The sequence below is a fragment of the Natator depressus genome, chromosome 1, assembly GCF_965152275.1.
Source record: "Natator depressus isolate rNatDep1 chromosome 1, rNatDep2.hap1, whole genome shotgun sequence".
NCBI classification, from domain to species: Eukaryota; Metazoa; Chordata; order Testudines; family Cheloniidae; genus Natator; species Natator depressus.
Genome location: NC_134234.1, coordinates 220,279,713 through 220,301,164, shown reverse-complemented (window position 1 = coordinate 220,301,164; position 21,452 = coordinate 220,279,713). Strand labels below are relative to the sequence as shown.

The window sequence follows — 21,452 nt, the reverse complement described above, 5'->3', positions numbered from 1 at the left end:
GGGGGTTGGACTAGATGACCTCCTGAGGTCCCTTCCAATCTTGATATTCTATGATTCTATATTCACTTTTAATTCACCTTTTGTAGTTAATAAACATTTCTTTTTTATAATATAACCCAGTTTGTACAGTTCATAATTGAAGGGTAGGGGGTGGGAGGTGGAAATAAGAAGCTGTGCATAACTTCTTCCACATTGAGGGAGGAGGCGGATTTCATAATAGACCCTTGGGTCTGCACTCCAAGGGAGGTGGACACCTGAGTGCTGGGGCAAGTCCCTTAAGCTGAATCTTCCCAGAGCTGATCTCAGTGCCTGTGTCGTTCTGCAGTTGGGTATGGCTCTGCCTGTGTGTGTGTGCTGGAGGAGGCTTAATAACCTGGGTCAGCAAGACAGGTCAAAAGGGTGCCCAGGCTGGCAGAACAGGCGGGCTCAGTGGTATCCCAGTACATCAGGTGGCATCCTAAGGCAGGCAACCCATCACAATATCCGTGGCTATTGTTGTCAGATTGTTTACTGAATTTTGTGCTGCAACAGGTGGAGATGTGAGTTGTTTTGTTGTGGGCTGCCCCAGCTCCACATATTGTTACCCATTAAGGAGATCTCTAGAGAGCTTTGTTAAATGAGATAAATTTGGTAAGAATTTCCCAGATTTGTTGTGCCCAGGAATCTTATAACAGAAATATCTTTGGGTAATGCCTTCAGTTTGTCTGAATCTGGCTGAAATTACCTGTTTGCTAATAGTGTCCTACAAATTGTATTTGCTCTTTTCCAAATTCACATTTCTCATCCAGAGTGAAGCCAGATTTTTGGAAGTGTGTCTCAGCTTCTTGTAGTTGCTCATGATGATCATTTTGTATCTGCCATATCCCAACACATCATCTGCATAGCAAAAGATGCCAGGCAAACTTGACATGGTGGAGAGATTCTCTTTTTGGAAACATTCTGGTGCTGACGATATGCTAAATGGAAGACAAATTAAACAGTAACTTCCAAATGGGGTGTTGAATATAGTTAATGGCATAGATTGCTAGCAAGAGGGATTTGCCAGGAGCATGCTGTAACTTTGAAAAGATCTGATAACTGAGCTAATGTCTAGTCAACTATGGGAAGCATGTGTCTTTCTCTGCACACACTTTCATTAGGTTGGGCAAGGTCTACACATCTGGATTTTGTCATTGGACTTTGGTACTACAACCATCCCCACACACTAGTCAGTGTGTTCTATCTAGAAAATAACTCCCATATCTTCCATTTTCTTTAATTCTCCTTTGATTTTCCCTAGCAAGCACAGGCGCCGGCTTCCTCCTTGACCCAGGGGTGCTCAGCCCCCACTCCACCCCTTCCCCCAAGCCCCACCGCCACCCCGCTTCTTACCACCTCTGCCCCGCCTCTTCCTGCCCAGTTCTGCTCCCTATTCCAAGTACCCTGTCCCCACTTCTTCCCCTCTCTCCCAGTGCCTCCTGCATGCTGTGGAACAGCTGATCGCAGTTTGTGGGAGGCTCTGGGAGAGAGGGGGAGGAGTTGATTGGCAGGCCGCTGGCAGGCGCTTGTGGGGAGGAGGAAGAGCTGGCTGCCAGTGGGTGCTAAGCACCCACAATTTTTTCTATGGGTGCTCCAGTTCTGAAGCACCCACAGATTCGGCACCTATGCTAGCAGGAATATACAGGGGTGGCACAGGCCTGACAGCGCAAAGGAAGTCACTGATAGCACCAAATAGTTTGTATTCTCCTGACAACTTTCCTAGACCTGTGAAAATATATGGATACATCTCCTGTATAGTTTGCTTTTTTCCATTAACACATTCCAGTTTCTCTTCTAGGTATTGTCTTTGTATTCAGGCAACCCTAGTAAGGGAGTTGTCAGTCCTTGTATTATGTATATTATTTGTTGAAGGACTTTCCAGTCTTTCTCCACTTTCCCAAGGAACTGGCAACAAACATCAAATGGATTGTTAGTACCCTCACATAAAATTGTATTTGGAGATCTCCGCCCCAGAGCTGATTTTTTTCTAGTGACTGCTACCACAGTATCAATTTTTAATATAAGGTTTCGACTGTTTAGGTTCATGCTTTTGTACCAAGGAGTTGCCTGTTCTATTGAGGATATAGTCCCTAGAAGTATGGACTCATTGTTATCCAATGACAACACTCCCTCTTGGATTATTTGTACTACTCTTGATGACCTGCATACTATTGCAGTTTCCCATTTTTTGGCATCGCCCTCATTCTGCCTCTTTGCTGGACACTGTTACCAGCTCTGACTTGATATTTTGCCATATTTTCCACACCTTTTCCAAAATTCCCTCCTGTTAAGGTTCTTGAATCACCCATTTACTAGTCATGTACTGTTCTTATGTTATAAATTTGGTCTAATTGCTTCTTTCACGTTTTAATGTGTCAGTATTGTCTGATGCAGTCTCCCCTATGCTGCTAGCATGCAAGTCACAATGCTGTTTTTCTTTTTATGGGTTTTTGCATTCTTACATTTGCTATTGTTTTTGCTGGTGTGAGAGCTGGATCTCACTGAAGCTATGCTGATAAACTGGTGTCTCTTCTGACAACAATTATCCTGTCTCATTAGCTCTCCTTTTCACATTCCATATGTGTAATGTACGCGAGACTGAACTGCAATAATAAGTCTCAGCTGTGTCCCCTTGTTTCTAGCACCTCCTATTAAATTTGGCCCTTTTACGTATTGTCTGTCTATGAAATGGGTATTAAGAACCTCTTTCACTTTAGATTTCAGAGTGGTAGCCATGTTAGTCTGTATCAGCAAAACAACAAGGAGTCCTTGTGGCACCTTAGAGACTAACAAATTTATTTGGGCATAAACTTCGATGGGCTAAAACCCACTTCATCAGATGCATGGAGTGAAAAATACAGTAAGCAGAATATATATTATAGCACATATATTTATGTATATATTTAGGTTTTAGTCCACGAAAGTTTATGCACAAATACATTTGTTAGTCTCTAAGGTGCCACAAGGACTCCTCGTTGTTTTCACTTTAGAGTATTCTTTCTTTTCCTCATTGAGGGGTAATATGGTTTTCAAGTTCCTCGTCCTCCACGGTTACCAGAGAGAACTGGGATGTGTTACAGCAGGGAACTTGATAACTGCAGTAACTTCCTAGTTAGGGAATTCTCTAGTTGCCGCTTAAAGCACAGCTGTTTGTGTTTGTGGTACATAGGAGATCATCATCACCACCCCAGGCATATACCTGGTATACTTGTGCTTTCTTTGCTAAACTAGAAGCCATACAGAATTGTTCAAATCCACAGATTCAGCAAGGGTAGCTACCTGAGTTGCCAAAAATCACACTTCTCTAACACAACCACTTGTACTATTGGTCCCATTGCTGTGCTGAGACAAGGTTCTGCTTCTTCCCTGATGCTGCTTTCACAGGACTTTTCCCTTATTTTCTACTTTCTGCACTCACTGCTCTGACAGTCTGGGGCTCTCTTTCTTTCCTTTCCCTTTCTCTAAAGGAGGAGCATTCACTCACTTCTGACACCATGTTGTGTGAGGACACTAACATAATGAGCTGTGCTTTAAGCAGCAACCAGAGAACTCCCTAACCAGGAAGTTGCTACACTTATTAAGCTCCCTACTGTAACGCATCCTGGTTCTCTCTGGTAATCATGGAAGATGAGGAACTTTAAAACCATTTCATGTAAACGATGCCCAAAATTCATATTGAGAGATAGCAATAGAGTTCTTTCATGAGCCATTGTCAAGCCAAACTGACTGGAATGTTCAGAGAGCAATATTTATCCCCAGCAGAGAATGGCATACAAAGGCCAGTAGGGTGTTCGGCTCATGCTTTTTCATTACTGCTGCCTTTAGGGGTCAAAATTATTTATGAGCGGAAGGAATTCTTCTTTAAGGAACTAAAACCCAGGATTGAGAAAGCTGATAGATGGTATTTTTAGAGACCAAAATCAAAAAGTTAAACAGCAGCTACAATTTGTACATATATTTTTCTATTTTGTTCACTAACCACTTCATTTAATAGTTAGTCACATAAACTAATTAAATAACATGTGTGGCTTTTTAAAAAAACCTAAATATAAATTTAATGGACATTTTAAAAGATATATTAGAAGTGATGTGGTCTTGTTTAAGCCTAAAAAAACAACATGTAGGACCATAGACTCAATTAGCATTCACAAACCAACTGGCATTACTACAAATTGCACGTGTAGACTAAGGACAATATGTTCTTTTAGAATTATGACTGCAACCTTCATCTTTAACAAATACCCTTGTGCCTAGATATTAGAGAGCTCTCAGAGTAGTGGGTGATCTTATACATGGTACTATACTCCTATAATACAAAACAAGATGGTAGGGACAGCAGTCAGATCAAGAACAATTTCAGCCTCCTCCACTCCTTACTTTTATGAATTTAGGTTAGACACAATATGAAAACTATATAACAATTTATTTGTTGCTCAATCTTCTTTGTGATAAGTCATTTTATTAATGGTAGCATCAATAAAAGTTTCTGTTGCAATGACATAAAAATAGTGAAAGTAGCATTGTAGTTATTCAAAACATTTATAACAAAACCTAAATATCACCTGGTTAGGAACTTTGTTTCAAAAGATTATTTGAAATTTACACATTTTTGGTGAGCCTGACTTAAATTTTGATCAGAGCTGTGCTGGTTTATAGTGTCATGTGGACACTGTGTGAAGTTTTAATGTTTCTACCTGAATCTAGACCAAACTTCGTGGTTTCAGCTAAGGTTCACCTTGATTTCTGGGTGCTTCATTTAAACCCCAAAGTCAAAACAAAACTCAGCAGTGCATGTTGGTTAGCTATGTTGTTTGTATTGCAGTAGCTCCTGGAACACCAGTTCCATCATACTAAACAAATATAACAAAAATAAAGTCCCTACCCTGAAAACCTTACTAATTTAACTATAAAATGAGACAGGTAAATACAAGAAACAAAAGTGGGGGTTGCACAAGGTAACACTGATGTATTTTACCATGACACTTCTTTTAAGCATTGATGTATGTGTCATTGGCATTATCTAGTGAAACACCTTTTGGTAGAGCCATTCTTTCAGATCCTGTGGCCCAGCCAAGGAACACTCATAAAAAGATTGGAGTGGAGCAAAGTTGATTTCAAGCCACCTTTATGTTTGCCTGATCCAGAAATTGATCCAGTCTCCAGCATAAATTAAGGCATCTTGAAGGATATTCTGACTTAAGTTGTGGTGTAAACTGTTATAGCCCAAGGATTCCCAGATCTTTCAGCTTTACAGCTGCTTTGCACTGATGGAGCAGCACAAAAGACCTGGAGCAGGACTAATCACTGGTCCATATTATATTAGCTCATTAACTAAAGAGGACTATCAAAATAAATATTAAAATAAACTGCCATATATATATTTGACAAATTGTTTATTTTAAAAGTGTTAATAATCTTAATTTAATAATATATTACTTAAATTAAGTTTATTTAAAACAGTTTTAAATAAACAATTTGTCACTACATGCTTTTATTTTTCTCTTCACTCAGTGTAGACCGTGGGACTACAGTGGTCTGTTTCTAGTCAATTTCATGCTCTTTCTCATTTAGCACAGCATTGTAGTGTTTGTATTACAAACATTATAAGCAAGTGTACACTTTCAAAAGCCAGTTTGTACTGAAATTTTGTTTAAAATAAATTTCGTATTTTAATTTATAAAATGTACCAGTTCCAAGATTTCTGGGAATGCAACTACAACCAACCCCATTACACACATTTACCAAACTGTTTAAAAAAAATCCATACTGCCAATTTAAAAGAAGCCACCTGCTACTCCATAAGGAAGCGTTAATAATCTCAGGCAATCCCACTTCTCCAATGCATCTACATTTTTAGAGATGGAATTTAACCAACGATTACTTTGTGTTTATTCCTTCCCGATATGACTCTATTGACATAAAGGCATCCAGTATCGATTTGACAGATCTTGTCCAAGAAGTAGACAGAAAACTCTTTAGAGCAAGAATTTATGGCGTGATTTCATTTCAATAACTATTTTTTTTTAAAGCAGGCAAGCAAATTTTGGATCTAAATTACTTGACATTGTTCTCTCAAATGGACCTGTGTTACAGATTATCATATCATCTCCATGTGTTTAGATATACTCATGGAAATATGCTGTGTAAAGTATCCCAGTCCAGGGCCTGTTCTGGTTTGCACTGAAGTCAACGGAAAGACACTAGTTGACTTTAAGGGAAATTGCATAAGCATCAAGCAATATTTTCTCAACATCTACTCCATTTGGTACGCAAAGGACATAAAAAAAACCTATCACCTTAGAGAATGGAAGGCAAGGCAAACCCAACAGAAGGGTCTATTTGCTTTTCAGACAGAAAGTGAACTATGATTCAGTGATAGCTATCTTACAAGAACACAGCGAGTTTGAAATTAGTCCACTTTTTAAAAAACGAATAAAAAAGTTCCATGTTCTGTACTTGCCAATGTTTATGGTCTTACAACTATGTTTCCCTATTTAAAAAGCTCTTTCACCTGATGTACGAAAGACCCATGCAAATCAAAGGAGAAATTGATTATATTCAAGGAACTGTGAAACCAACCATATGCAAACTGAATACTCAAAAATTATTTCCCCCTAATTTGTTATACTACTTTAATAATTTTCCAAGAAATATTTTTTAAAGTTTGTCCCTCTTAATGATTGGCCTTTCACCTTCTGTTGCCGCTCTGCCTAAAGATTTTCCAAAATAATACCTTGAAAGGATACCTGTTCATAAATTAACAATATATGGAACATTAGGTTTTGGAAAAAAAGTTAACTTTAAAATTTACTTACCATTTGACAGCATGAAAGTGTCCCTTCAAAAGCACTGGTTGCAGCATGCAATCTAGAAGAGAAAAGTAAGCAAACTCTTTGGACGAAGGCACATATAGCCCCAATTACTTCATTTTAGAAATGTACATTTTTGTGAAATTATCTAAAGGATAAAATCTATAATTATTATATAAGCAGCCTTATATAAAACAGCATCTTTTCTCATTTTTTATATGTAATTCTGTTTTTTCTGCTCTTCATCCAAGAAGATAATTGTTGAGATTATCTCTATGGTATGTAGTCTGTGTACAGCTAGTATGTGTTTACAGCACATACAATATTCCAATGTACAGATCAGATTCAATTCAAAATTCTCATGAATGACCCTGCCAATCTTAATCTCATTTTTCCCATGTAGACTCTTTCCTTAATTCATATTTTCACAAGACAGATGTTTCCACTACTTTAAAGGTTTGGTAATAGTTCATGCAAATGAAAACTGTAAGTTTTCCATACATGCATAAGTTGTTCCACAAACATCTGGTAACTAAACTCTTAGAATTTGTCAGATGCCAGGCCAAACCAGGTGTTCAGTATAGTTTCTCTTGAATGCCATGATTACCTACAGTAATTCTCTGCAACTAATATTGGCATTTTAATGGTTATGATGATGCAAAAGGTCATGACATAACTTTCTGATGTTATGAATGTATACAGTGTGAAAGTTCCATCAGTGAGTGTTTAATAAATCTTGCCCACATTGGTGGCCATCAGATTTTGCCAACTGAAACATCTGACCATAAACCTAAAAGGTGCACTTTTAAATACATGTTTTGGTAAAATTAATTGCCAAAAACTTAAAGAACATTTGGGGAAAAAAAAGTGTTCTTATAAACTGCTTAATATTATACTTACCATTTATTCCATATTACAAATACCATTTTTGAGGTGGGGATAAGGACCTTGATTTGAGGGACATCCTATTACTGAACCAAACAACGAAAAAAAACCCAAAAAACAACCCACTGAGAAACAGGCTAAGCCCATATCCTGATGTCCTTACTTAGCCAGAACAATCCTTGAAATCAATAAGATTTGTGTATGCTTAGTATGTGCTCATCACCTTCTGACATTTGGTCCAATGAGAGTTTTGTCTGAGTAAAAATGGAGTGTAGATGTTAGGGTCTAACCTTATACAAATGGGAGGTTTGTTTATTGTGATTATTTCCACATTAGTAACTTTAAGATTGATTTTTATGAATGTGTAAAAAAAAATCTCCTTCACTGATGTGTGTTTTTATGCCTGGCAGCAGCAAATTCTACTAAACCGTCTATCATGTTAGCAAACATGTAGGACTGTAATTATTTTCCCTAAAAAATAATGAGCCATACTAATACTTCATATTTTAATGAAATTTGTGTACAGTAGTTGGACTGATATTTAAATGCATCTAATTAGAAAACAGGCTTCCCCACATGGATATGGAGTTTTTGCTATTTGTAAAAACAGTAATTGCACAATTATTTTTAGCCGTTCACAGCTACCAGGACTCATCACATGTTCATTGAGTGCATAAACATAATAATGCAATATTTGTGCTATGCAACAATGAATGTCGTGATTTTTTCTGTCTTAAATGGTAATGTGGACATTTTCAACTGTTCCTTTTCCCCCTTCCATCAAATACAACCACCCCACTTATAAAAAATATACCCTTCACTAAACCACTTTAACCAGAAGCACCAAATGCACCCAAATCAATAAAAAATACATTAACTTACCTAGGACTTGAGAGACATGGCTGACTATTACTACTTTCTAGCTACTTATTTCTGGAAATAAATCTTACTGAACGCTAACATGGTATGAAGTTTATTTTAACTCTATGTAGAGCTTTCTTTTCCAAATTGTTTGTCATCAACAATGATTGCTCCCTTCTAGGTTATGAGGTGGGCAGGTCTCCTTTACTGCTAGCCCTCTCCCAAGCTGGTGTGAGGGACTGGAGGAGTGCAGATCTCCATCCAAGACAGTGGAGTTCCCGGTTTCCTTCCAGTACTGGCTAGAGGGGTTTGCCATAATGGTTGGAGGACTCCCACTTGGTGCAGCAGTGTGATACTGCTGCTGTCTCTGCTGTTTGTGTGCTGCTGAAGAAATGAACAGTTGGCACTGCGTGCACCTAGAAGTGTTGGTGGGGGTACAGAAATGGAGTTTCTCTCTCGTAGTTGTCATGGCAATATTGAGCACACCCACAAGGCTCCAACATCCTCAATGAGCAGTGGCTGCCTTAGTCCCTGTCTCAGGAAAAGATGAAATTTTTAACAAGCAGAGTTACTCTTGGAATTTTTGATCAGGCCTACAAAACAAATGTTTTCTAACGTCCCCTTTCACAAACAATTCTTGTCTAATATTATTCCACTATTCTATACAGTCTGGCCCAAAGATTATGGGAAGTGTTGGCAAAAAGATTCTTCAGATAGACACAAACTCACTTGTTAGGTCATCCGCTCAATCTTCTGCTGCAGAAATAGAGCCCTACTGCAAGTCACTTTCAACAGTAGTCATTAGTTTATATAATTTCCAACTTTCAAGACAATTTTTCCAAGGAAAAGGGCTAGAAAAGTTTTAATTAAAGAGCTGAAATTCTCTTGTATAGATTCTGAACTCTAGCCTCTAAGGAGGCTAATTGGTTCGGTGCAACAAAACTTATATTGTGTCTAGAAGAGTAGTCCGACTAATATGCATAAATGAAAATAGTTAATCCATTTTATTTGTTGTGCTGAGGTAATTTCTTAATGTTTTAAATTTAAGATTTATGGTATCAAAGGAGAAAAGTCATTGTCTTCTGACTGTATAGAATAGAAAAACAGTTAGCTGGCCAAAACTGTTCCATCCATAGCCCTTCTTGCCAAGACACATAATTTCTGTCAAGTCATGCCCCTTTCCACATATAGGGTTGAACCTAAAAATACTTCTGAGCTCTATCCCATACACTTCTCTTAACTGCTAGCAGCGGGCAGCAAGAGGCCAAATCTGGCCAATCTAAACCCAGCCAACAAAAACTAGGTAAATGGTAGCTTCTTGTAAGGTTTCTGTGGACAGGAAAGAATAAACATACAAAAATATATAAATTTTTAAGTCCTCAAAGTGCTCTGTATCTTAATCACTATTTCTGCCACGTGACGTGAGTGGTTTTCAAAATTGTATTTTCTATGCTTTTCACTACTGGAGACCAGAGTTCAAACCCCGACTCCAATCACTAGAGAAACTGAGTTTGGCAGTCTTGTCATAGTACCCATTTATTCGTATCAGTTTCAAATTACTGTACAATTTAGTGCCATGTCAGTCTCTGTTCATGAGAGGTCCAGGGCTGATTTCTAGAAATGTCACAGGTCAAGAATGAAATGACTGGAGAAACCTGCGTGTGGATAGTTTGCATAATGACTGCACAGATTAGTGTATGTTTGTGTCAAATCCAGTGCTATTAGTCTGAATTTCATTAGTTCTAAATTCCCTCAGGAATTTTAACAATCTAAACACAGGGAAAAAAGCACATAATCCCAGTTACAGTGCTGGGGATTTTTATGATGGCACTCTGAGACACTAAAGTTAAAGTGAGTCTACAGCCTTAACTACCCTCTCACTCCTTAAAGGTAGTCACTAAAAAAGTGTGTTGAGGAAATTGGTGGGACGTGCTTATCTTCTTATAGATATTCTGGAAATCAAAAAAGAGAAAAAATCCTGATCACACTGAAGTTAATGATAAAACTCCCACTGACTTCAATGGAGTCAGGATGGACATCATCCTAAAATTACAATAATTTTAACCTGGCATCTTCCATGAGGGATAACTTAATATGTTAAAAACAAAATCCATATTTCAGGATAGTCCAGGTAAACTTTGCCTACTAACACTCTAAGAAAACTTAACAGGAAAAAAGTGCAATTGATTTCAGATAGAAATGGTGAAATAGAGATGTTGTGTCCTCAAAAGAATCATTTTTAAGAAAAAATCATAGTTCTGGAGCCTGGTTTGGAGAGAAAATATATCTATCTTTGTTCACTCTTTCAAGTCCAAAGAAAAGTTGTGTACACAGAGCGACAGTGTAAAGAATCACAGAAATGTAGAGCTGGAAGGCACCACAAGACATTATCAAGCCCAGCCCTCCGCACTGTGGCAGGATCATGTAAACATAGACCATCCCTGAAAGGTGTTTGTCTATCCTGTTTTTAAAAACTTCCAGTGATGGTGATTCCACAGCTTCCTATTCCAGAGCTAAACTACACTTATAGTTAGAATGTTTTTTCCAATATTTAACCTACATCTTCCTTGCTGCAGATTAAACCCATTATTTCTTGTCCTACCTTCAATCGCTACAGAAAACAATATATCACTGTCCTCTTTGTAATAACGCCTAACATATCTGAAGACTTATCAGGTCTCCCCTCAGTTTTCTTTTCTCAATGCTAAAACATCCCTAGTTTTTTTAACTGTCCCTCAAAGGTCAGATTTTCTATTTTTTTTTATTTATCATTTTTTTGCTCTTCTCTGGACTCTCTCCAATTTGTCCAGATCCTTCCTAAAGTGTAGCATCCAGAACTGGACACAGTACTCCAACAGAGGTTTCACCAGTGCCAGTTAGAGCAGGATATTTACCCCACATATCTTATATATGACACTCCTGTTAACATTCCCCAGAATTATATTAGCCTTTTTTACAATGGCATCACAGTGTTGACTCATTCTATTTGTGATCCACTATAACCCACAGCTCCTGTTCACCAGTACTACTACCACCTAGCCAGTTATTCCCCATTTTATTGTTGTGCCTTTGATTTTTCCTTCCTAAGTGTAGTACTTTGCACTTGTCTTTATTGAATTTCTTCTTGTATTCAGATCAATTCTCCAATTTTTCAAGGTTGTTTTGAATTCTAATCTTGTCCTCCGAAGTGCTTGCAACCCCTCCCAGATTGGTGTCACCTGCAAATTCTATAAACATACACGCCAGTCCATATCCAAGAGGATGAAAATATTGAATAGTACTGTACCCAGGACTGACCCCTTTGGCGTGCCACCAGATGCACCCTCTCAGTTTGATAACAAACCATTGATAACTACTCTTTGGGTGCGGTCTTTTAACTAGTTCTGCAACTGTTTTACAGTAATTTCATCTAGACCAGTGGTTCTCAAAGCCGGTCTTCCGCTTGTTCAGGGAAAGCCCATGGTGCGTCGGACCGGTTTGTTTACCTGCAGCATCCGCAGGTTCGGCCCATCGCGGCTCCCACTCGCCGCAGTTCGCCACTCCAGGCCAATGGGGGCTGCGGGAAGTGGTGCGGGCCAAGGGACATGCTGGCCGCCCTTCCCGCAGCCCTCATTGGCCTGGAACGGCAAACCGCGGCCAGTGGGAGCCGCGATCGGCCGAACCTGCGGACGCGACAGGTAAACAAACTGGTTCGGTGCGCCAGGGGCTTTCCCTGAACAAGCGGCAGACCGGCTTTGAGAACCACTGATCTAGACCATGTTTCCCTGGTTTGCTTACAAGAATGACACAGTCCCACATGACAAAGCCTTACTAAAAATTTGATAAATCACTTCTACTGCTTTCCCCTATCCATTAGGCCAATAACCCTGTCAAAGAAGGAAATTAGGTTGGTTTGGCATGATTTGTTCTTGATTAAGCCGTACTGGGTATTCTCTATTATACTCCAGGTACTTACAAATTGATTGTTTAATAATTTCTTCAAGTACCTTTCCAGATATTCAAGTTAGGCTGACTGGTCTATAATTTTCCAGGTCCTCTTTGTCCCTTTTTTTAAAGATAGGTACTATGTTTGCCCTTCTCCAGTCTTCTGGGACCTCACCCATCCTACAGGAGTTCTGAAAGATAATTACTAATGGTTTTAAGATTGCTTTAGCTACTTCTTTAAATGCCCTAGGATGAATTTAATCAGACCCTGCCAAATTGAATACATCTAACTTATTGAAGTATTCGTTAATCTGTTCTTACCCTGTTTTGGCTTCCATTCCTTACTCCTTGTTGTTAATATAAATTGTGTTGAGTATCTGGTCACTATTAATCTTTTTAGTGAAGATTGAAGCAAAATAGGCACAAACTCCTTAGCTTTCTTAACTAGTTCTTAACTTTCCTTCCCCGCTAAGTAGAGGACCTACATTTTCTTTGTCTCTCTTTTGCGCCTAATGTATTTAATGAATCTATGCCCCTTGCTAGGTGTAACTCATTTTGTGCCTTAGTCTTTCTGATTTTGTTCATACATGCTCATTGCTATTCTTTTGTACTCCTCCTTAGTAATTTGTCCTTGTTTCCACTTTTCATGGGATTTCTTTTTGATTTTCAGGTCATGAAAGAGCTCCTGATGGAGCCATATTTGCCTCTCACTATTCTTCATGTCAGGATATTTTTCAGTTGTGCCTTTCAGTTCTGAATTTGTTAAAGTCTGCTCCCCCGTCCCCCGATACAGCCGCAGTTCTTGTTGACTGGATTTGATTGATTTAAAGTACTGCAAGTATGCGTGTAACGGCTATAAACAGGAATAATTGTACATTTCCTTCACAGCTCAACCCAAGTCTCAGCATTTGTGCAGTTTTCCATGATTAACTAGGTGATTTCTTTGTACAATATTGTTTTCTCTAGAATTTCTATGAACTCAAGGATTTATTTATTTTAACATTAAATAAGGGAAACTAAAATACCATAGGAAAATCAGTTGAACTACTATGAGCTGTGTCCATAAATTGCTTCTGAAGATGCATGCAAAAGTTCATTTAAAAAGAATTGGTCTTGCAAATCAAAAAACTCTAAGCCTTAAACTTTTGATTTTCATCATGTTTTCACAAAGAAGCCTCCTGTACAGCATTACTGCTTACATGGATATTTACCAACATGCTGATTAATTGAAACTAAAAATAAACCCTTAGCTGACACACAAAATATTTAGGTTTCAGAGTAACAGCCGTGTTACTCTGTATTCGCAAAAAAGAAAAGGAGTACTTGTGGCACCTTAGTTAGTCTCTAAGGTGCCACAAGTACTCCTTTTCTTTTTACAAAATATTTACAAATCCACAGAATACTTTTGTATTTTTACAGTGGTTTTACACCAAAGTCACCAAGTTGGTTTATCAGCAAGCTTATTCCAGATAGATGCATGAGAGCTGTAATGTCCGTAGCAGTTTAACAAAGAATATTACTAATTTTTCATGAGATGCAAGGGAATCCATGACACTCAATACCATGTACAGTATATCATTTAGAAGAATACCTATTTGATGAGCCGAGAGGCAACTTCATGGCTTGCCAACAGCTCCAACTGGAAAAATGTCACCCACACTTTGGCCTCTGGGTTTTGTAACTGCCATCCTAAAGGGGAAGAAAACATTACAATGTGTTGGAATAAATGGCACTCCGAGCAGTTTTTGGTTAACAAAAAGTTTAAAAGTTGGTTTATTTTTAATTAAAACTTTCTTGTAGTATTTCTAAATAATTAAATGCTTTTTTCTCATGAGAGAGGGAAAATGTCAATTAGCATGCTATTTTGAGCAATGGTTTGATCATGCGTGTGTAATTTTTTTTTCTTTTTTGGTGCAGTCAGGGGAGAGGAAAGAGTTGTTTGGCTGGTTTTTTGCTAAGCAAGAAAATTGCAATTTGGCAACAGGTATGCATTTTGCACTATTACAACCATAGCAAAGTGAAAAATGGGGGCTTCATAGGCGAGAAAAACAGAGGGTCACAGAAATTTCTTAGAGGCCATAATTATTGCACTGCAGCATGGTTGCTCATACCCCAATAATACAAAGATGGGGTGAGATGGGAGATGACAGGACCAGTGCTCTAGTGAAGAGAAAAATGGTGGAGTTAATGCTCCAAATATCAGCATGTACAAGCCAACTTCTATCCCAAAAAGCCCTCTTAGGGGAAGAAAAGAAGACTGAACAGAAACCACTTAAAACTAGGAAATGCTCCTAATTCTAGTTTTGAAATCTTAAGACTCTAGAGGCTTTTACTTCACTTAATGTAATTTAAGGACCTTCTAGATCAGTGGTGGGCAACCTGCAGCCCACGGGCGGCCCATCAGGGTAATCTGATTGAGGGCCGCGAGACATTTTGCTGACGTTGACCGTCCACAGGCACAGTCCCCTGCAGCTCCCAGTGGCTGCAGTTCTCTGTTCCCGGCCAATGGGAGCTGCGGGAAGGGGTGGCCAGCATGTCCCTGTGGCTCGCCGCTTCCCGCAGCTCCCATTGGCCGGGAATGGCAAACCACGGTCACTGGGAGCTGTGGGGGAAATGTCTCGTGGCCCACAATCAGATTATCCTGATGTGCCACATGTGGCCCGCGGGTTGCCCACCACTGTTCTAGATCAGAACACGGGGGCAAACCACGGGGGGAGAGGTTTTTTAGCTTTAGTCGTTTTGGGCCAAGTTTTCAAAAGCAGCCTCTAAATTTATGCCTTCAATAAAAAAAAAAAAAAAAAGTTTTCAAACAAGAACCTTCATGCTTTCTCTCATGCTGCCCCTCACACTTAGGAAGAGCTCCTCCCTGTAAACATCTGCAAAGCCACTTCATTGTTCTACACATTCCTCCTTAAAACTCTCCTTTGTTGTGATGTCTACAAAAAACTAGACAACAGTAAAGCTGCTGGTGTACTGAGACCATAGTCTATTATGCTAATACCGTTTCATTGTTTTCTTATTCTATCCCATCTGTCTGTGTCCATGTCACCACCCCTTCGGTGCTCTCTCAAAGGGTCTCAGCTTCTCCTGATTGACTCTCCTGAGTTTGCTCTCAGTCAGGTAAGTGCCTGGACCCTCACTTTCAATTAAGCCTGTCAGCCCTTCTCTTTTTGGGTTTGCAGTCTCTTTCAGTTTCCTGGCTGTTTTCTTGGAGGTAGCCTAGTACAGGGCTGTTACCACCTTGCTATCCCAGGTCTTTCTGCCTCCATTCTGTACTCTTCCCTTAATAGCAAGTCTTGATTCCTCTCTCAGTTGCAGCTATGGGTGCCTGGCAGCTCTGGCATCTACATGGGGATGTGATCAAGCTGCTTTCTTGTAAACAGGATAAACTTTCCTCCCTCCATGTTCAGTGTGGGGTTTGTCGACCCCATTATACCATCTGTTGTCTTTCTTCTGATGCTTAGATTGTAAGCTCTTTGGGACAGGGACTTTTTCAAGTCTCTGTTGGTTGAAGATACACACCCACAATTAGTCACTTCAGTCTGTATTCTAGAAGTACTCTTGGATTCCTCACAGATACTAAGCCATTACATAGCAGCATCCATGAATAATGCTTTCTCTCATCGTCACTTGTCTAGCGGAATGTGTCCCATCCTGGCAGACAAAGACCTAGCCTCAGTTATTCATACCACTGTCACCTCTCAGATGGATTACAACAATGCAATATACCTGGGCATGAAACTTTCAGCACTTAGAAAACTTCAAGAGCAGAATGATACCGCACATCTCCTCAGCAACACAGGCTACTAACTCTCAACAGAAAGAGTGAGGCTTGTCAGAGCAGAAACAGAACTTTCTCCTGGTGTAGTCTGAGACTGTGGAATAAACTCTCCCAGGAACTCAGGACCTCATAATCCGCACCACTTTTCACATCAAGTACAAGGTGCATTTCTTTGACCGTGCCTTTTTTAATATAAACACATAGCAACATAGTATTCACTGCAGATACTTCTCCCTCTAAGGAAAGGATAAGAGAACAACCTATTAGAGATGTGAAGTAACATTGCTAATGCATTACTGGAAGGCACTTAGATGTTAGGGTGATGAGTGTGGTATAAGACCCTATATAGAATATAAGAGAACCAACTTTGTTCTGTGCTTTTACATTGTCTCACACAATGGGATTCTAGTGACTGACTAGGGCTCCTAGACGGTATAATATTTAAATAATTAAGTCTGAACTCTTGCTATTAGCTTAGATGGGAAACATAAGATCAGCCTAACTGAAAGGGTATGAGGTAATAGACAAGCTATTTGTTAACCTAATTAAAAGGCTCTGAGGTGACAGACAGGCTATTTGTTGGCATGCTACCTCCAGGTCCTCAAGTGGCTTTTGAAATGGATTCAGATATGCTGTGGATCTATAAAAGATTAGCTTCTGGTCTCATCCCCAAAGACAGTACAAACTTACTAAAGTACTCTGAATATTGTTCTTTGTGCTTAATCGGGGTGCTGGAACTAGGGGTGTGCCAGCACCCTCTGTCTTGAAGTGGTTTCCATCATATACAGGGTTTACAGTTTTGTCTAATGGCTTTCAGTACCCCCACTATAAAATTTTTTTCAATCCCACTGTGCTTAATAAAAGTGTACAAGAAGGAGATAACTAACATTTGTTCAGAGATATCTTGGCTCCCCTCCTCTAATTTTTCTCCTGTGGACCAGTTAAAATTCCATACCATTTATTTCTATACACCAACCTTGCAAATTCCTGCGAGGTTTTCAGGGGTGAGATGGTATTTCAGTCTTTGTCCATTAAATCTATATCTACTCATCTCTGCCTTGAAACTGACCTCAAGAGTACAAGGTAATTCCAGTTATGTTTTTTGTGACACAGACACTTGCCTACCACAAAGTGGACTGTGTCCATCAATTTATTTCCCATTGGTCACTGAAAAGAAGTTATAAAGTTAAACTTTCCATTGTTTTTGAGCTGGACTGGTTTCAAAGATATTATACGGAAGCAAAATGATCTGATCTTACATCTACTAAGAGTGTAGTAACCTTTAATAAAGAGGATTACCCTCATATCTCCCATTGTTTCCAGATACTTCAAAATATGGAATGGAAATACTTGCCACCTTATCAGTACAGCCACTTCTTTGTCAGTCTTAGGGAAATTATACTCTTTCTTTATTATGTTAGCATTTAGATGTGCTGAATTAACCTATAGCAACATAAGGAAGTCATTGCTGATATTTATTCCATGGAGCGTTCTCATTACTCTTAAAAAAGTCAAAACCCAAATGTCAAGCAATCACATAACATTAGAAGTACAGTTTTATTTAGAAGACCTGCGTGTGTGAGTGGCTACATACCTCACAAACAGTTATATTGCTGGGTGATATTACCCACATTCATAACCACCTGACTTAATACCATCTGTGGCTGAATCAGTAAAATGTAAAGTGCCAGAGCAGACATGGTCTGTAAATTTCGCTCCCGGAGAGAGACAGCAATAACATTCAGATAAATGAAGAAGTTCATTTGTTTCTACAATTAAATATCATTGACAAATACCTTCTTTGGGTAATTATTGAACTGCCTCGTTTTCATAAACCATGTATTATAAAAGTTACACTTTCATTCTTGTTGCTAAAATTCTACTCGAAGCACAAGTAATTTGCACCTGCAATATTGATGCCAAACAATAAAATTCATCTTTTGCTAATTGTTTTGCCCAATCTTATTCCAAAAGGTATTTCTCTTAACATCAATTTCTTATCATAATCAGCAAATAAGTTGTACAGTGCTTCCTTCGGCTGTTGCATTTCACAAATGGGCCTGATGTGGCCTTAGTAAGCCAGTCTAAGGAGAGGCAAATGAATTTTCATATTTCCTTTCTTTCCTCTAGTTACCTAGAATTGAGGCAGCAGCTAAGTACTGATGATTTGTGCTGATGGTCCATTAAGGATAGATGTAAGACATCGAGTAAAACCGCAATGGTGGAAATATTTGGGGGTGAATTTTTGTTCCCTCATCTTTGCTTGGAATTCATTCTAATTGAAAATATTCTGAACATTATTGGGGATATTCCCAATGAAATTTTCAAGATTATTTAATCAGTATCTTGTGACAGGATTGCTAAACGAACTTTAAAGAAAAGTTGCAATGGAAATGTCGTAGCAGAGTATTTTCAGATGAAGTAGAGCAAGTCAGCAGGGAAGAGAAGTGTCAAAGCAACACCACCTCCTATGCCAGATGGACTACCAACTACAGATCTTTTAAAAAGCACCAGATATAAACAGAGAGCTTTTACTTGACTTAATCAGAAGTAAAGGTTTGTATTACTAAAATCTAAATTTTGAAGGATTTATGTCGAAACTGAAACTTTCTGCCCAGCCAGGCTCTCAGGGTCATTCATGAAATGGTGAAGTATTAGATTTAAGTTAACAGCTTTTGGTTGCTGGAGTGAGACAATCCTTCTCTTCAGTATGTAGATATACAAAAATATCTTCAATTTCTAAAGAGGATGGTTGCTAAATATTGTATCTAAGAAGGGATTTGGGGGCACTTCAAGTTAAAGAAATATGGATTGCATGGTTTATGAAGTTGTTTTCTAGGTTAATCTATCATAGTTTAATGTACATAGAATGAATTTGCATGTCTTTGATTTCTTTGTACAGTCTACATTAGTCAATATAAAGTGACTATTTAGAATGTAATCTTTCAAGACACTCCATTAATTACCATGGTCTTAGTCTATCTAAAACTACCTATCAAATATTTTCATCTACTTCCAGGGATGCTGCAACAATTTTTATAGTGGGGGTGCTGAGAGACTTTTAATCAAGCTGTAAACCCTGTAAATAATGGAAACCACTTCAAGCCAGAGAGTGCGGCACCACCCTCAGCACCCCTAGTTCCAGCACCTATGTCTCCTTCTGTCAGGTATTCATCCCTGGTGTTAACTCTCTTTACATTCGGAATACAGAAGAATTATACGCTGGCTTTTATTTGCATGTGTAAATTGTTTATGTTCTCAATATTCAACAAGGATTGACACACACAAAATTTCCTACAGCAACATGAATGGAATATTTCTAGCTCCGATAATGATGTAATATATAAAACAAAAACGATTGCATTATTCTCTGCTGTACCAAGTTCTGACATAGCCCCTTTCCCATAACATACAGCCTAAAACATCTTCACAATAAAAAGAAAAGGAGTACCTGTGGCACCTTAGAGACTAACACGGCTGCTAATCTGAAACTTCACAATAAAGTTTTCATTTAGGTCTTGGACAGTCTGGAAAGTGTTTTTAAATTGTAATGAGCAGGACTTTTTTTTTTTTTTTTTTTTGGCAGATCTTCAGAATGATACAAATAGATTAAAGAAACAGAGTTCTGCAAAGTTTTCAGATATGAAAAATATAAAATTTTGAACTTGTTTACTCCATCTGCAAAAATAACATGGTAACCTCTAAAGAAATAAAATAACACATTTGTAAAGATGCAAAACTCAAAAACTTTATACTTTTAAGTTTACTGTACTAACCCGAAACATTACTGCTTATCAGCCAATAATAGAACTTTACTTTTAATACCCCTGAAAAATATAGTTTCCGACATTAACCCACACACTTTTTAAAGTGAATTTTTGATCCTTACAAAGAGGCCAGCTCAACAGTCCTAATGAATGTCTTCTTCAGTTTACCTAGAGAATAGTAACTGTTACACACCCAGGGTCAGATCCAGATTTATGAATTAGTTGTATCTCCCTGCCCTCTAACCTGGATGCCTATTCACTGCTTTGCTGCTGTAGCCACCACTCCTGATCTGCTCACTCACAGCCTGCAGTGTGCAGTCACTCTCAGCTATATTGTGAAAGTGCTGCAGCCAGCCATTCTTGAATTACGCTGCAGGGTCACCCCAACACTCCCAGTCCCAGATTTTCCCCCAGAAATGTGTATCTTGTACTGCCCAGCCCTTCCATGCACAATACATGGTTATATAAAGTTTGTCATTTTATGAATAAAAATGATATGCAACCCTTGCTGATCCAAAATGGAGTTTCCCAAACGCTTCAATTCAAACACACTGGATTAGATAAAACAATGAAACAAGTTTATTAACTACACAGACTTTAAGTGAACGCAAGTAACGAGGCATACAAGTCAGAACTGGTTACAAGAACAATAAAAGTAAAATGCAACTAATGCCCAACTTAACCAACTAGGGTAGCTTCAAAGCAAAGTTTCTCTCACCACATGTTTTGGTGCTACTACTGGCTGAACTTCTTTCAGTGAGACTCCCACCCCCAGTCCAACACTGCTTCTTTTGGCAGGTGTTGTGAATGCCATAAAGAGAAAGAAAAGAAGAGAATATTTGGGGTATCTGCCCTTCCTTTTTATGGTCGTTTTCCTCCTTTGAGAACCCTCTTCAGACAAGCAACATGGTGACAGGCAGACTGTGTGGATGGGAACCCCGTGCTGTTTCCTTGCTAAAATGTAGATTTTTTTTTTTTGCTTCTGTCCGTTTTTTGCTGAATGAATAGCCACTTAGCAGGTGATGGCTCATTTGACCTTGTTTACACCTGGCTGAGGCTTCAGTTTGCCCTTTTTCTCCGAGGAACTGGTCTGGCAACTCTCCAGACTTGGAATACATCTTAATAACACCATACATTGGAATCTTATACTTTACACACAATGTTGGCACACGTGTTTTACCAGGACAATAATGATCAGCTAATTATGAGTTTTCAAATAATACCTCACAAGGCATACTTTGTAAAAAAGTTTATTACAATAGTGTGCAAGGGGTGAACACAGTAACAGGTGTTACTGTGCTGACCTGGAAGGTACCACCTCAAGGCTCAATGTTGGAAAGTACTTATAGACAGAAAATACAGCTCACTTCAGAGGCCACATCACAACCGTTATCTAATAACTATTTT

General features: G+C 38.7%; 1 long non-coding RNA gene across 2 annotated transcripts in view; it reads right to left on the bottom strand.

The window, feature by feature from the left end:
* The window catches only part of LOC141975613 (uncharacterized), a 54,324-nt gene that overhangs the window by 29,451 nt on the left and 3,421 nt on the right, over positions 1 to 21,452 (bottom strand). The window contains exons 2-3 of one of the 2 annotated variants that reach the window (XR_012635959.1): positions 14,089 to 14,186; positions 6,834 to 6,885 (exon numbers count right to left, since the gene is read on the bottom strand). This is a non-coding gene — a long non-coding RNA (uncharacterized LOC141975613). Of the gene's footprint in view, positions 1 to 6,833; positions 6,890 to 14,088; positions 14,187 to 21,452 lie in introns of those variants that run through there. The other variant, XR_012635958.1, reaches the window with a different exon arrangement.